This window comes from Astatotilapia calliptera, chromosome 3, assembly GCF_964374335.1.
Source record: "Astatotilapia calliptera chromosome 3, fAstCal68.1, whole genome shotgun sequence".
Classification (NCBI taxonomy): Eukaryota; Metazoa; Chordata; class Actinopteri; order Cichliformes; family Cichlidae; genus Astatotilapia; species Astatotilapia calliptera.
Window position 1 is genome coordinate 10478237 of NC_137424.1, and position 17080 is coordinate 10495316.

Genomic DNA, 17080 nt, shown 5'->3' on the forward strand with positions numbered 1-17080 from the left:
TTCTGGGGACTCTCCTTATCAATCTTGCACCTTCCGCAATGGGTTGGTCGCGTATACGGACAGGACATGGCTGCGACAGGCTTCCCAAATCCACCTTCGCTTTTATAGCCGTGGTCTCTCATCTTGATTACACGAAGTAATTTACAATTACTACTCTGAAATATGAATTACATCTGTAATAATCACATACATGTAATAGAATGTTAATAGTACATTTCCCTTTTTTAGGAAATGACCTGTATGTATCTGTGTGACATCAATACAAGGATCAAGTGCTGCATTATCTTTAGTTACATTGATGTTATTTATTTATGGTGAAACAGTGGTGGAATATCGCTGTTGCTTTCGTATAAATGAAGCGGACATACCTGCGTGGCCGCGATCTAATCCTGTTTACATAAAGTAAACCTGCTCCCGAGCAGGTTTACGCTTACGGCTCTGTTGCTATGACAGCAAGTCCCGGATGAGCTTCGGGGAACCGAACGATCCAAGATCAATGCGAAATCGTCAACAATCAAATCCAGCTAACTTACTTAGCGAGGTACGAAGAACGGGCCCCTGGTTGCACCTAAAATGTTTTAGTTAAACAGTTAAATAAGCTAGTTTGCCATGGGGTGGGCTCTGTGTGTGTGTTGGTTGGGGGGGGGGGGGGGTCTTCACTAAAGTCGGTTTATTTAGGGCATGACACCAAATTGTTTTAACTGATTTATAGAGAGACTGAGAGGAGGGCTTAAAGAGATAAAAATAATGACAATATAAATATGTTAAATTTATTTTTTCTGTATCGATATATGGTGCTTATCCCTGCTGAAGGGCAGATTGGTGTTGCTTCAGAACAATTCTCTAGCGCTGTTACGTAGAGGTGTTACAGTTAAGGTTTTAATAACATTATTTTATTTACTAGTGAAGATTTGCATATGTTATCTCACATTCTGTAAGGTAAATTTTCTGGAAAGGTCAAATTAACTAATTTAACTAAGTATTAATGAAAGACCTTGATGTGTATATGACAATAATAGATGTAGTTTCTGGGTCATTTGGCAGAACTGCAAAATGGCCCAGAAGGAGGCAACTGCTGTGGTTGCAAACAGGCTTTGGGTGGTATGGAAGTAAGGGCAACTATGGAACTGCTCAGCAACATGGGACCCATAGCTAATAAATAGTAATATGACATAAAATAACAACTTTGTGTGGATGTAACCTTGTGAGATTTAACTAAATTAAACCATATCCCACTTTTAAAGAAGGTAGAAGATGATCTGGCTAGATGGAAATGTCTACCCATATCACTCATGGGAAGGGTTGCCGCTATAAAAATGAAGGTCTTACCAAAAATAAATTATTTATTCTCAATGATCCCAACTAAACCGCCACAAGATTGGTTCAGATCTCTAGATTCATGTATGTCCAAATTCCTTTGGAAAAATAAACCCCCACGTATAAGCTTAAAAACACTACAAAAGACCAAGGATAAAGGAGGACTAGAACTGCCTAACTTTCAGCACTACTTCTTAGCCAACAGGCTTCAGTTTATCTCAGGATGGCTAAAACACACCCTCTTAGATGAACCTTGGCTAGATGTAGAACAAGCACTCTGCAATAATCTAGAGATCTCAGACCTACCATTTATCAGCTCAAACATCCAACGACATGAATGCTTTAAAAGCATCAACATCAGCTCTTCTCTGACAGCATGGTGGGAGTTTCTAAAATTGACGGCGTCTTCATTAATCCCATGCAAACGTACACCTATCTGGAACAACCCTGACATATTACAAAACAATAATATGATAAACTTTTCAGATTGGAGTGATAAAGGAATCAAATATTTAGAACATATACTAGAAGGAACAGAATTTATTTCATTTGATGGACTAGTTACACAATATGGGATCAACAAGAAAAGATTTTTAGAATATCAACAAATTAAATCCATAGTAAAAAAGAAATTTAAACCGGGTCAAGTTGAACTACAAACACCACCAAGTGTGGTTCAATTTCTTACTCTTAAACCCCCCAAATTACTATCCAAAATATACAGAATGCTTTCTAAAACAGATGAATCAATATCACTTCCTATTGCAAAATGGGAAGCGGATTTATCAGTTAACTTAGACCTAAACTTCTGGTCTCAGATTTGCTTAAAAACCTTTCATCTAATTAGAAATCCCAGTCTTCAATTAATTCAATACAAAATATTACATAGAGTGCACTATACAGGTCATCGGATGTTCAAGATGGGCTTTACGTCTACCAACAACTGCTCACACTGCCAAACCAATTCACCGGACAATTATATCCACGCTCTTTGGTTCTGTCCACCAGTTCAGAAGTTTTGGCGCGAGATATGTGAAGACTTATCAAAGTGTCTGAAATGTAACATTCCAACTTCCCCCTTAGTGTGTTTGTTGGGCAGCTTAGATAATGTCACTTCAGAAAAGAATATCGCCCATATGGTTTTCACTGCCCTATGCATAGCCAAGAAAACAGTCCTCATGAACTGGAAAAATAAAAATAATCTTAATTCTAACCAATATAGAAATTATCTATTAGATTACATTAGTCTTGATACAGCCTCTGCCACCACATCAGATCAATTGCTCTGGGCTCCTTTGATCAGCTCCATCACCTAGTGGGGGTGGGGGGTCATAGTTTGGTCCCGCCTTCACTGTTGTGATTGGTGTGGGGGTAGGGACAGGCTTAGGGCATCGGGGGGTTCCCCGGAGGCATCTTCCTTGGGGGGCTCAACCCGGGGTAGTGGTCATGTCCGGTTAGGGGCTCTGTTGGCTCTCCGGTGACTGTTTCCTCGCGGCTGCGTGCAGCGGGGCTAGGGGAGGGTCTGTGCTGACGGACGTGGGTTACTGACCTGGTAGCCTGGCTGCCCCTGGGTGGGTCCGGGATGGGCGTGAGGTTCTGGGGGCGCTCCGTCTCTGGGCTGGGACCCGGACCGGGCCTCGGGGGCTTGGGTCCTGGTTGGTGTGTTGCCGGGGTTGTGGGCGGGTGGGTGCATGGGGGCCCAGCCCTGGAGCAGGGTGCCGCCGGTGCGTCGAGCCACCTGGGGGGCTCTTCAACTGGTGGGGGAGATTGTCACATCTTGCAGGAGCTTTCCTCTCCTCAGGAGCTGCCTCTGCAGGAGGGGGAGATACAGGAGAGGTGGAGGAAGATCTCAGCCTGGGTGTTTATTGTCTTATGTAGTCTGGAAGATGAGTGGATGGTGGGGTGGGTGCAGTTTTCTCTGTGGTGGGGTTGGGTGGACTGTCCCGGGCTCTGTGGGGCCGGGCGGCGCTGCTGCACTGGGCCCGGTCTGGATGGGCCTGGGCCCACTTTCCCTGGCGGGTCGCGGAGTATGGGGGTGCCTACTGGGGTCAGTGGGGGAGCTGGCCCCAGGGAGGGGTCACTTGCCCCTCCCCTCCTTCCCTCCCCATCTCCAGCTGCCTCCCTCTTCCCGCTCCACCACAACCACCCACACATGCAGGGCCTTGGAGTAGGGGTATGTCACCAGGGTGCAGAGGAGGCTACCCCCCCCTCTGTCCCCTTCTGGCTGCCTCTGCCTCAATTTTATCCCACAACTTAGACATTCACATTACTCACACTCTCATTACACATACATATAGGATCTTGGGGGTGGGCACGATACACGGAGTCCAAAGTACCATCAGGGTGTACACCCCACCCCTGGCATCGTTGCCCACCTCTCAATTTTAAATACACGTAGACATTGAGGGCTAGCAGGAGGGACCATGCGCTTACCTGCTGCTCTCTGGCAGGTAGCTCCAAGCCCTCCTGGGTTTTAAATGCACCTTAGAACACACATGCATCAACATTACAATGAGCGGGTGGAGGGAGGTTCGGAGTCTTCTCTCACCCCCGTTCTCTGCGACCTGCTGGAGCAGGGGGGCTAGGACTAGGAGGAGGAGTAGGCCGTCCGACTGCGGTCTGGAGTGTGGAGCCTTCCTGCTGCTGCGGAGTCGGGGCGGTCTGCCTCCCCCCACCGCAGGGAAAAGGGAAACACCACCTGGGTCTGGGTGCAGTTCCCCCCTCCAGGGGCGGGGGCACCTAGACCCGGTTTGTAGAGTACGCTTGGGGAGTGTGATCGTGTGTACAACGTCTCTTTATGTCTGTCTCCACGTTGGTTGAGTGTGGAGTAAGTGCATATGAGAGCATGAGGGTGGGAATGGATGTTTGTATCTGTGTGTGCCTGTATGTCTGTGTCTATATGTCAGGTTGGGTGTCAGGCGCCACCTCTCTGGGGACATCTCAGGCCCTCCAAGGTTTGGAGGCCTATCTCCCCCTACCACCACTTCCCCTGCCAGTGGCGGACCCCCTCAGACATCGGTGCATTGGTGGTTCTTTGTGTCCGGGGATGGGCGTCCAGGTACACACCGGCTCACTCCTTGGCGGCCGCTTATCGGGGCCTGGAGCCTGGGGCTCGCTCGGGCCACTTCGGAGGTGGGGTGCCCCCGGCTCGGTCACTCAGGCGCAGCTGGCTGCCGGCGGAGCTCACGGGCGCGTCACTGCAACTCCCCCTGGCTTCTGCTCCGCGGCTGCTGAGTGAGCCCTCATCTGGGACTCTCCTCAGCTCTTTCCGGGACAGTGGCGCAGCTACCCCTCTGTTGGTCTTCCTTGGTCTCTTGTGTTCTGGGGGCCTCTGGATGTCTGGAGTTTTGATCTCCTCCACACCTGCTTCACGCCCTGGAGGACGGGGCTGTGGCCCCCCAACACCCTCTAGCAGATTATTACATGAAGGAACCTTTTAAAAAAACAAAAAACAAGCGTGTCCATGCTCACAGGTGTACACACGGGTGATCACACCCACAAACTACACCCTTTTTGGCTCCTACCTCAAAGCACACTGTGTTCTGTTGATCTTATGTGCTGCAAAATAATGTTTAACATTTAGTATTTACTGTCATATTCCCATATATCATTGTGATGTTGTTTATTCTATTACTCTTGTTCTCTTCTGCTTGCTTTCTTTTTTCTTTCTCAGCAGGTGATCCAGGTGATTGATATATGCATTTTTTTTTCTCTGCCCGTTCTGTTGGTTTTTGTCTTTTGCCCTTCTCCCCCGTCCCTCTTCTCAGCTGTTTCTCTTTCCCTCTTTCTTTCTCCCCTTTGAGGAGCAGGGAAATTATTTTACTGCTATTGTTAAATAATCATCATTACCATTGCATTAATAATAGAATCTGCAGCATTAATGTTGTATTCAGAGGTTTAAACAGTGTGTGTGTTTTAGAAAGAATAAGTTGCAGGCTGACAGGAAGTTGCAGAGAGTTTGCAGAAGGGAAAGCAGAAGTGAAAGCAGAGTCTAAGTTATTCTGAGCAGGTTAGACGAGGCTATTTGAATTACTAGGTTATTCAAATTGTCTGTTATACTTTTATATTCTTTTATTAAGCTCTTAGTAGAGGTTCTTGATTAAAACATTTATTCAACATAGTACATATAGTTTCAGTTAGGTTATTACACATAAGGATGAGCCTCTGGTCTGGTAAAAGGTCAGAAGTGCAACGGGTGAGATGAGAGGGCATGTAAGGTCAACACATACACACACACACATTAGTAGACTCATTTATAGGTGAGAAGTTGGTCATGTTTGTCTCTGGAAAGAGGAACAGCGTCTGGCAGGATGTGGGGCTCGTGTTCCAGACGAGACGAAGACAACGTTCTTTTAAACTGTGTTAAAAGTCATTGTGGTTTTGATATTGACGTATGTGTATATATCCTGTCTGTGACGCATGAAGGGGCGTCAGTAAATCAAGCCCTGACGGTATAAAATCTGTGTATGCTTTGAGGAAGTCGAAGACCACTTGCTGTCTGCGCACAGAGTGTTCTTCCCACACGTGTGTATTCATTAAAAATCATTGTTTGACCAAGAGCTTCTGGACCAAGGGTGGTTTGTACTCTCCTTCCTCAATTTTGAACCTTAACACCTTCTTTCCCCCAGTCAAGTCTGTCCCGTATTCAGTAAGTGAAAATAAAATAAACAATAAAAGGTGAATCAAATGGACCATTACGGCAAGGCTGGGATGGTCAGTTTGGTAAAGTAAATCCGTTGGGCATCTTTCTTTGCCTTTAGACAACAATTCTGATGGCAAAAGAGCCAAACGGGACAAGCCAAAAAAAAAAACAAAAAAAAAAACAAAAAAAACATGGGACCCATAGCTAATAAATAGTAATATGACATAAAATAACAACTTTGTGTGGATGTAACCTTGTGAGATTTGAGATTTTGGCAGCATTTTTATGTGACAACTTCTCTTTTTAGATAAATGCAGAGTTTAAGCGCATTACCACCATGCCACTGCAGTCCAGATTACTCTCGCAGATAGATGTGCTATCTGACAAACTAATAAAGGTCTTGAAAAGTCGAGAAGGACAAATAGGAAGAAGACTTCAGAACATTCTGGAGCCCACGGCCCAGGTAAGAAAAAAATTAATTTGTGTATACACTTTAGGGAAAATAATAATTTTAACAAAAGGCTGCTTGTCACTCTATGCCAGGAGTATGTTGAAAATCACCTGGGATTTTCACAATTTACCATGGGTGCATTTATTTTTCTTTTTTTTTCTTTTACCTGCATTAGAACTATGTGTGGAGTTCATAGTTGAACACCTCTCTATGCTCTGACAGTATTCTGCTTCTTTGCATGGAGATTTCACTTCATGCATTACCTTTTTAAGCATTCTGAGGACTCAAATCACATGCTGTAATGAATCCGTTTTTTGTTCACCTAATGTGTTAATGTTAACATTTTTTGGAATAGTGACACAGATTAAAATAAGATTTGGTATAATGTTCTTTGACCAGTGTTCTGTTTAATTAAATTTTGGAATTCTGCATTTTCTAGGCCACAGATGAAGCCATTATCCAACGATCTAATAAGGAAACAACCATGGGAATTTACATCAAAAAGTCAAGAGATGGCAATGGCAGCCTTGAGGACATCAGGATAGTCCTTGAAGGCCAGAGAGTCTGGCAGGATTTGGATAACTATACCCTAGCAGCTGCAATGCTGTTTGGACTAATGTACACTTTGAACCTCACCTACCCACTGGAAAAGTATACCTTTGAGATATTATAGAAACTGGTTATGGAGCTCAAAAGGAACAGCCTTTCAAAGAAGGCCCAGGTTTTCAGGACCAGACTGTACGATTGAACAGTTTTCCAGTTATGATGTGGGAACAACATGTTTACCTCTTCGAATATGTACCATCCTTTCTTTTAAGCCAGCACTGGTAAAGTTTCAGGACATAGTGAAACTTATTTTTCTGGCACTTTTCAACTTGGGGCCTTTATTACTGCAGTTTTCACTTTTCAAGCCATGGCTCTTTTAAAAAAAAAAAAAAATTCAAACTTTGAATGTCCATTTTTCTCAATGGAAATGGTGCCTTCTATTGTTTTCTATTAATTTATATAATTTTAAATTAAGCAGGACAGAGTTCTTTTAAAGAAAGATTTACTTTTATTCTCAAAAGTTAAGCATGACAGGCTTCTGTTTAAGAAAGAGACCTGTTTTACTGTGTTAATGTTGTCATTTTGAGCTAAAAATAAATGGCCAAATGATCATTTGTTTCCCATGTGTTCATATCACAAAGAATATGCATCTACTTAAATCAAATTCAAGTCAAATGGTTAAAAAATAATTTCACACACAAAAAAAAAGAGCTAAAAAATTCACCACACTGGGAAGGGTGAAGACAACTGGGTTGCCCGGCCCTGGCCACGAGGTGCCCCTTATTTATTTCTCAGGGAGTTGGCAACCCTATGTCTTCATGATCGAAATAACTTGAACACAAACACAAACAAACAAAGAGGAAGACCGAACCGGAAGGAAAAGACTACAAGTCCCAGCATCCTCTGTGTTTAGGGAGGAGAAGTGAAAGTGAAAGTATTGAGCCTCCGTTGAGAGGAGAAGGAGGAGGAAGGTGGAGCTGAGGCAGGTGAGCAAAGGCATAGATTTTGCATGGACGGGAGGGACGTGTCCCCACCAATAATTTGATCTCTTCAAGAAAAGAAAAACAAACCCGATAGAAAGAAAGAAAAAAACAATCTGTCAACGTCTCGTTCACCCAGCGGTGCAGAAAGAGTTAAATTACGTTCTCTACTGCAGTCCTACGTCATGTGACAAATATGGCCAATGTGATTGGCTGTGCCTTTCAGGGAGCTCTGTTTAGTAGTGATGTGCGATACCACTGATTTCCTTTCCGATCCGATACCAAGTAAAATTCAGGGTGGTATCTGGTGATACTGATCCGATACAGATACTCTGTACAAAAACTTAATGTTTCATTGCATTTCATAATACAATATACACAGCAAATCCAGCATGTCCAAATTAACACTGTCGGATTTGATTTCAACACTATTAAAGTGTCTATATGGGTCCACACCAGAGAGTGTTAATTTAACTCTTTTTGGAGAGTTGGTACATTAACTCTGATTTAGTGTTAAACACCAAATCTGTCTGGAGTTGATAATTTAACACTTAGTGTTAAGAGTTTATATATTAACTCTCAAAGAGTATTTTAGTTTAACTACTTAAGAGTTATCTTCTAATTCATTCTAAAAAGCGGGAATTTTACTGTTCTGAACTTCTAGAAATTTCTTTTGGAAATAAACATTTACTAAAAAGATGCAATGGTTTTTGAAAAACATTTATTCTGAACTGTGCACCACAATTTCAAAACATTTTCTGAAAGATGTAACAGTGTACATGTTCTCACTTTCATTAGAATTGTGTTTATCAAAAGGTCTGACATGGTAAATGCAAATAACAGCATTCTCATCACTTATTTCTTCAATACAATATGCATGTCCTTCATTCATCCCTTTGTGGAACTTCAACGCACTTCTGCTCTCCCCCATAATCCATCTTCACAAGCATATCCTGTGCGGAGATTGAATAAAAATTAGTTGACACTAATTAATGGCACAAATAATCCAGTAATCAATTGCAGCACAGTAAAAAAAAAAAAGGAATCCTCTTTGAGCCATTACTTGTGTAAAGTATTTTCCCAAAAGACAAGGACACAGGCAACAGGTAATACTGAACTAAATGTAAAACCTCAACCTTTTTCATTTTTACCTAAACCGTGTGCATAAAACTGGAGGGATCTAAATGCTAACGTAGAATCCAGTCAGGACGTCAGCTACTGCTGTTTGCTCGTTTGTTTTTGTTTTTATGGGCGATCGTTTTCAGGCTTCAAGTAGCACCATTATACCAACGTTTCACATTCTAGACATTGTTTTAGGTGTATTTGACCATAAGTTTGACTGAAAATTCACATGCAAGCTTTTTTTCAAGGCTGTGGTATTTGCCGCAAACAATACCTTTCAGCTAGCTAAAACAGAATGTTATGCTATCACCGAGCAACATGGCTAATGCCTTTCACACAGCTTCGTCTCAACTCCAAAGAGCCACAGAAGTAAAAGCTAATAGAAATAATTGAAACAATCTTTGAAAGAATGACTTACCAAGCATGGCAAACAACTCAAATATGTAGAGCAAAATGTTCCGAAACGGCTTCACTTCAGCTTCGATTGGAGCCGTGCTGGGGGCGGAGTCTGTGAATTTACTCTGTTGGTGTCATAGCCCCTCTAGGAGTTCAGAGTTAAGAGGTCAAGAGTTAATGTTTCCATTGTAACACCTCCAGATTTGACATAGAAACACTCATTTTTAACACTCGATTTTAACTACTATCATTTTACACCTCAGAGTTACATTAAAAGAATGTGACTCTGCTTAGAGTAAAATTAACTCTACTTTTGCAAGAAGACTATTAACACCAAAAAATTTAACACTTTTGAATTTGCTGTGTATAATTGTATTATGTAATTGTAATAATAACATAACCATATTGCTTCATAATGATTAGAGGATATCAGAACACTTGTTTTTATTGCTTAATAATGCAGAATAATCATATAGAAATAAAAAAAAACTGACGTTGTGCGCTATTTGAGCATGTTGCCTGCCTGCAGCACTAAAGGACTCTGCGAGAGACGTCTGTCTCGCTCTAGCAGCACCTGTCCCTGTCCTCCTCTTCAGTTCACCTCAACATAAGCTTATCATATTCTGTGATGTGATTTACTCCGAGGTGTTTGACGAGGTCAGTGGTGTTGCCACAACACCTCACTGTCTTGCCACATATATCACAAACCGCGTCTGGGCTGTTTGTGGAGGTAAAACGCGTCCACACATGACTCTGTTTGCGCTCTGCCATTGTTGTGAGTGTGCACGCAATGGGCTGCGACACATTTATACAGCCGTATTTCGCATATGACTATGAAAGGCATAAGAGGAAGTAGTTCCTTCCAAATTAGACGATCTGAATGATATAGTTTCTTTCCACTGCGTTCATTTTAATGGAAAAACTACAAATTTACCCCAGAGTACTAAAATATCGATATTATAATATGAGAATCAATTCTAGAACATAAATTGCTGGTATCGGAAGAATCGATATTTCAGTATCGATCCGCACAGTTTTAGCAGCGGCAAGCCTGCGCTGCTAGCTAGCCTGCAAGGAGGAGAGGTGGGTGGCAGCAAAAAGGAAGAACCTGGATATAAGAAAGTGTTTTTCAAAGAAACCTGTAAGTTACTTAAAGTCAAGCTCACTCATAAAATGTGTCCATCACAATAACATTACAGGCTGGTGATGGCAAGCTACATTGTAGCCACAGCCGCCCTGGGGCGCACTGACAGAGGCGAGGCTGCCGGACACTGGCGCCACCGGGCCCTCTGACCACCACCAGTAGGCAACGGGTGAAGTGTCTTGCCCAAGGACACAACGACCGAGACTGTCCGAGCCGGGGCTCGAACCGGCAACCTTCCGATTACAAGGCGAACTCCCAACTCTTGAGCCACGATAGCCATTCATTAGACATCAGGCTAAAATTGTATGTAACCATGAATAACGTGTTTTGGAAACTAACTGCACAACAGGCAGCACTATTTGTTCTCTCAGTCTCTGAGCAGCACTTCTAATTTTGATTGAAACTGTCAGAGAAAACGGCAGCGTCGAGCGAGCCAGGATATTAGTTTACAGAGGCTGTTAAAATTATATGTCTGACGTTAAAATGCTGGTGACACAATAATTTCATCCTAATGGCACTGATATATTCATAGGGTTCATTTTTGAGACAAAATATAACGAGGTAGTCATGATTTTGCAAATAAATAAAAATAAAACCTTGTAGTGCAGTTTGCACAAATTGTTTTAAAAATGCACTCACCCTACAAACATTACTGATGAGTCAAGATCTGCACAAAGTGACAGAAACACTGAAGCAGCTCCACATTTTATTCTTATTGTCATGTATGTCCTATTTGTCAGGTGACAGAAGAACCAACACAAAGCTCAGAGAGTAATGGTGACGCAAGATCACAGGTGAAAATAAAAAACTTAAAATAACCCGGTTGCACAAATATGCACACCCTTAAACTAATACTTTGTTGCAGCACCTTTGCCTTTTATCACTCTAATCAGTCTTTTTGGGTAGGAACCTATTAGCATGGCACATCTTGATGTGGAAATATTTGCTCACTCTTCTTTGCAAAATTCACATATAAAACTATGAATTGTAATTTTAAATGGTTTAAAAGCAGGTAGAATAGCATATGTAGGCAGGTATACTTCTCCTTTTTTATCAAGAAGCAAAGACAAAAAGGGGAACAAAAGAAACAGGGCAGGGTTCAGTGGTTGAATCATCCGTCCCCACCAATGCCAAAACCAAATCTACGCCTTTGCAGGTGAGTGTTAACATGAATATGTTTCTTCTTATGACATAAAATAATTCCACGCTGTTCGTGTCTGTGGGTGAAATGTGAGGCCGGTCGGCTCCTCTGAGCGCTGGTTTCCTGTAAGTAGAGAGGAAGTGAGTTTAGCTGAACCTCCGTTTAGTGTGAGAGAGCAGGAGGAGAGTGAGAGCTGTGCTGAGGCAGGGTGAGTGTTAACACCGCTCTGACATTACTGTGTCTCTGTGGCGGGAACAACAGGCTCCGTCAGTGGAGGCAAAAATAATCAGACTTTGGTTTTTCAAAGGAAACAACTTTATGTCGGAAGTTCCCGCACGCTCATTGGATAACGATGTGTCAATCTCGAGCTATTAGCCAATGAGCGTGCGGATTCACAGAATGCCCCGCCTTTATCACGGGACTTTAAAAGCTACAATGGCGACAGAAACTCCGTGAGTGGAGTTCAGGGTGACGTTATGAAACTGTGACGTTTGAGCCACTTCCTGTTCTCAGTCCCAGCGTCCTGATCACCAAGGTTTCTGTTGCTCTGATATCTGATATTGATTATATTGGTAAACAGGCTGTAGCATAAACATCAAACACAGCTGAAGCAGTTTTTGGATGGTTGGCTTCAAATGATCCGTCGGTTTGAAAAGTAAAAACAATTTAAAATAGGTGAAGCTGATGCAGGGTGAGTGTTAACACCAGGACTTTAGAGGGAAGAAGAGTCACAGCATGTTGTTGACGCGTTGTTGTTCAATCGGGGGAGGCTCTCCGTTGAGGAGAAAAGCTTGAATTTGTTTGTATACGGATTATCCATTGTTTATTATTGCTCACCACAAACAACTATCTGATTGAATAGTTTTCTTATCAGATAGAGAAATAAAATGCGTCGCAAAATGTAAAAGCAAAATTTCCCCGCCTGGGCTGCCTTGCGCCTGATTGTTCTGTAAATAGTTTGAAATGGTTACATAAAAAGCGTCTGAGCCTTGGCTGCATTTTTAGGTAAATATAACTTTGTTGTCTGCAAAACTTTTGTGTATTTTAAAAAATGTACAATTTCTGTTTGCATTTCAAGTTATGAAAATGATTTGTTTAACATGCTTGTGGTTTTTACAGTCAAAAATATCACTTTCTACTCGTATTTTAAATTTTGTCTGAATTTAGATAAATTCTGCTGATACATTTTGTCAAAATGAGAAAATAACAGATTGGCAAGATAAACAGTTTTTAAATGTGAAATACAGAGGCCACATCAAAAGTAGTCAAAAACGGCCAATTACACCCTGGACACCAGCTTTCTGGAGTATTTGAAATAACGGTAATATGAGTGGTCCATATGGTCACAAAGAATAGCCACTTGTTTCTGTGCTACCAAAGTTCCCCGGCTTTCATTCAAAATGTGTTTATGGTCAGCACCTGCACATTAAACTACTTAAACATTATAAATGTCTTTTCAAGCTCACACTGAGGCCTGTGGGGCACAATCAGCCACTGAGGCAGTTCACACATTTATATGTGTTTGTATATGAATATTTCATACTTTAAGGCTGCCTGTTTATTTAAGGGAGATGAACAAAATACATTGGAATTGTACAAAATAATATCACAGATGACAAATTCAATAGATTTTAAGTAGATGCTTGTGCATTCTTAAAGTCTTATATGTTGAATTGAACTATTTAATCTGTTCAAAGCCTCCCAGTCAGTGCTGTTCTCCATGCCTGTCTGACTGTACATGTTATTAGCACAAACACTTTAAAGGTGATCCTTTAGGACTTCAGCAATAATACAGAGAGCAATGTAGTTAGCAATAAAACAGTTTTATTGGGAATTAACTTAAAAAACAAACAAATATCTGTCTCCTAATTCTTGTCACACAGGAAAGAAGCATCAATATCTGATGAGCAGACTTATTTCTTTCTTTTTTTGTTCACATTTTCACATCTTAATTTTTAAGTGAAATGGGCATTTAGAGTTTATACACTATGTATATAAGGTAGTACAGTACAGTGGAACCCCGACTTACAAAATGAATTCATTCCCGAGGGTCTTTCGTAATTGAGTTGCGCGTTTTAAGTGAGGCGATGCTGAACGATAGGCTATAGGCTAATTGCTAACTAGAACAACAATTCGTCGTTCAAGTGGAACGGTGAAGCGCAAGTGTGGAAACCAAGGGGTTGTCACATGATTCGGAAGGCATTGTGGGCGTTGTAGGCTCAGCCAATCGGAGCCAGCGGATTTTGATACTCGGGCATTTTGCCATAACACGGGCAGAAATATTATTCGTAATATAATATTCGTAAAATATTCGTAAGTCGGGGTTCCACTGTATTTTTGTGTGGTGCGTTTTTCTATTTCTTAGCAAAAGTTGAACAAAGGTATTTAAGTTCACGTAGGATGATTTGTTTTCATTTTCACATGGTCTTACTGAGGTAATGCGAATTGAAACATGCATTCTTTTTTTTTTTGGCAGGGGGGCTGATGTGCTGGAAAAGCTTGAAAAGGGACCTTGAAAGTGCTTAAAAAGTGCTTGAATTTGACCCTGAAAAAGGCGTAGGAACCCTGCTCACGGCAAAGCGTGGGACAGACCCGCTCGCCTCGCAAGCAATCGAGCTGTTATTACCACCGACAAAGCGCATGTCCCGGTACACAGCTGCCATAACCCCCGCTGTACACTGACTTCATTTACTGAGGTTTTATTTCCTGATGTTCGCATGTGTCATACGTGTTCCAGTCGCCAATTCTGAATTATAACTAACATTAAAAACATGTTTAAGGAGGAGAGAGAGCAAAAAAATTCGATTAACAGCTGATGTTTGGGTTTTTGTTCAATAATCAGCGTGACCTGATAAACGCATAAAAGAAATAACGTTGGTGTTTCCGTCATGTAGTAACTGTTAGGTTTAACTGTACAAAGGTGGTTCGACACTATGAAACACACACAGACTTCATGATGTTCGCCTCATTTTTTTATTGTGAATATTAATCATGAGGGTAAACGGCCCTGTTCACCACGGAGCGAGGTCAGCATGTCCACGATATCTTCAGCTCTCTGAGTTAACCCATCAAACTAATCTAACGCTCATCTACGAATAACTCACGGCTCATATCAATATGATTTTACAGAAAATCATCCTTATTGCTGCCAACTATTCCAGAGACATGAAAATCTACAGCATAAAGAACACAAAAATATATAGCAGTCTAACGCAACACTTTAACAGAGATGAATGCATCAGTCTGTCACAGATCAAAGTGGAATGAATGTGATTGGTTGAACTGGTGTTCGTGATCTGTGTTTTCTGCATTTTCATCAGCGTAAGAGACTCAGCAGCAGATTATGACAGTTATACATTTGATGAATCACCAAATTAATAAACGCAAGAAACGATCAAACCTGTTCCGACAGTTTGAGTTTGTGTTCCCTCAGCTGCAGACTCGCTGCTTTTTAAATGTTTGAGAGTGAAGATGAGATAGTGACTAAGCAGCAAAGAGAACAGAGAAAATCCAAATCAGAGTTTTTCTCTGAATTAAAAGCAAGGAAACAACAATATATTCTACATGGTGAAACTGATGGTTTCTGGTGTTTGGGTCTGTTTTTCTGTATTCATGCAGATAAAGTGCAAACTCAGATGAATTATACCATCAAATGTTAAAGGAAAATATCAGGATGAGTGTCTGTGAGCTGAGAAGGACGTGAAGCGAGCAGTTTATCCCAGAGCTGAAGCTGCTCTGTGTGCAGAGATGAGCTCAGATTCCTGCTGTGATTGATCAACAGTCACAGAAATGTAGACTTGTAGTTATTACTGCAGTATGGTCACAGCAGATACTGATAAACATGTATTATGAGGATGGATGATCAAGTTTCTCACTCTCGCCTTTAAATCTCAGTTTTTTCTTCTTCACAGTTTATCTGTTAATTTATTAATGAATAACACTGAAAGAGTTTCTGTTATATTTCCCCTTGAACATCAGCTTATTAGGGCGGCATCAGGAAATAGCCCCCCTCCAAAGAATGAATAAATGAATGATGATAATAATAAAATGATTAAAAAGCAGAGCTCAGAGTGGTAGAATGGTCAAACATGGATCCACGGGTGGTTCAACTGCATTTGGTGACGTGACTAAAGCAAATCTTTCAAATAATCCCACCATCAACGGGATGTTGTCTCCTTTACTACGGTTACTTTACTTGGTCACCGTGTGAATTTCTTTGAAATGAACCAAATTCTTTTATTTGTTGGTTGTTGCATCTACAGACTGTGAGCTCCGTCTTCTTTGTCTTTGGAGCCGAACTCTGACAAAGTTAGGAACAAAACTTTCTCCAGCGTGTGAACTTTCCTCCTAGACTCAGTCTGAGCAGTCAGACCACATATTTCTAAAGCAGCACATGAAGGTGTGGCTCACACACACACAGGTGAAGGAAACAGCTGCAGTATTAAAAACTGCTTCACTGTCTACAAATAAATGAACTGAATGTTTCTTTCAGGCTGTAAAAACCTTATTTATCCTCCATTACAGTCCTGCATTCAGAGCATTACTTCTGTTATATTAGTACATGTATTTTATTCTGATGAACACATGAAACTCTGAGCTGGATTGAATCCATTGAATCAGAGTCCAGGACTCAGACTAAACACACTGAATGTGTCCTGAGCTCGGCCGCTGTTCCACAGTAACTGCTGTCAGAGTCACTGTTACTGAGTTAGCTTAGCTAGCAGAGCAGCTAGCAGTTAGAGTATGAACTCTGTAAGCAGTCAGCTCGGTCCTGGACATGGTTACTGACATAAAGCTGCTCTCTGCAGCCATGTTTGACCTGCTGCTTTGTAGGACTACAGTAATGGAGGATTTGGAGGCTGAACTGGGCTCTGTGACACTTTTTGTAGTGAACTGATGAAAGCTGCGTCTCAGATGGATGTTAGTCCAACACATCAGACACGACCTCTGCAGCTCTCAGTTGATGTGCACATGAATGATTTGTGTTTCCTCTGCAGGTGAAGGTAGAAAGTGTGTGTGAGCTGATGTGGATTGAGCAGCATGGATCAGTGTGAGGACAGAGAGGAGGGAGTCCCTCCCTCTAAAAGCACTCTGTGTGGGGAACATGAGAGCCAGACCACAGCTCAGAGGTGAGATGACCATCTCTAACTGTCCATGACTCTTCTCCATGTCACAGCTCAGCACTCACATCACTGCTCCATCATTATTCACAGGAACCAGCATGGACCTCCACCCAGCTCTGTGTCGTCTAAGAGCAAACGGGTGAAGCATTTCTTTCGTAATTTAGGGCAAAAGAAGTCATCTGACGAAAAGTAAGTTCATGTCAGTATTAAAATGTTTG

The 17080-nt window shown here is 41.9% G+C and overlaps 1 protein-coding gene and 3 long non-coding RNA genes across 7 annotated transcripts in view; 2 read left to right on the forward strand and 2 right to left on the reverse strand.

Moving 5' to 3' along the window:
- LOC145419302 (uncharacterized) overlaps positions 1–17080 on the forward strand; it is a 134834-nt gene that overhangs the window by 116426 nt on the left and 1328 nt on the right. For 2 of the 4 annotated variants that reach the window (XR_013905823.1, XR_013905821.1), the window contains exons 2-3: positions 16737–16868; positions 16953–17051. This is a non-coding gene — a long non-coding RNA (uncharacterized LOC145419302). Of the gene's footprint in view, positions 1–11362; positions 11755–12346; positions 12431–14215; positions 14388–16736; positions 16869–16952; positions 17052–17080 lie in introns of those variants that run through there. The other 2 variants (XR_013905820.1, XR_013905822.1) reach the window with 2 other exon arrangements.
- The window catches only part of LOC113017667 (NACHT, LRR and PYD domains-containing protein 12-like), a 174693-nt gene that overhangs the window by 110987 nt on the left and 46626 nt on the right, over positions 1–17080 (forward strand). The gene's annotated exons all lie outside the window — the stretch shown is intronic.
- Positions 1840–6417, reverse strand: LOC145425204 (uncharacterized). The gene is made up of 2 exons (XR_013905869.1): positions 5932–6417; positions 1840–5113 (listed from the first exon to the last, which is right to left on the reverse strand). It is a non-coding gene; the product is annotated as an uncharacterized LOC145425204 (long non-coding RNA).
- Positions 8641–9810, reverse strand: LOC145425203 (uncharacterized). The gene is made up of 2 exons (XR_013905868.1): positions 9477–9810; positions 8641–8889 (listed from the first exon to the last, which is right to left on the reverse strand). It is a non-coding gene; the product is annotated as an uncharacterized LOC145425203 (long non-coding RNA).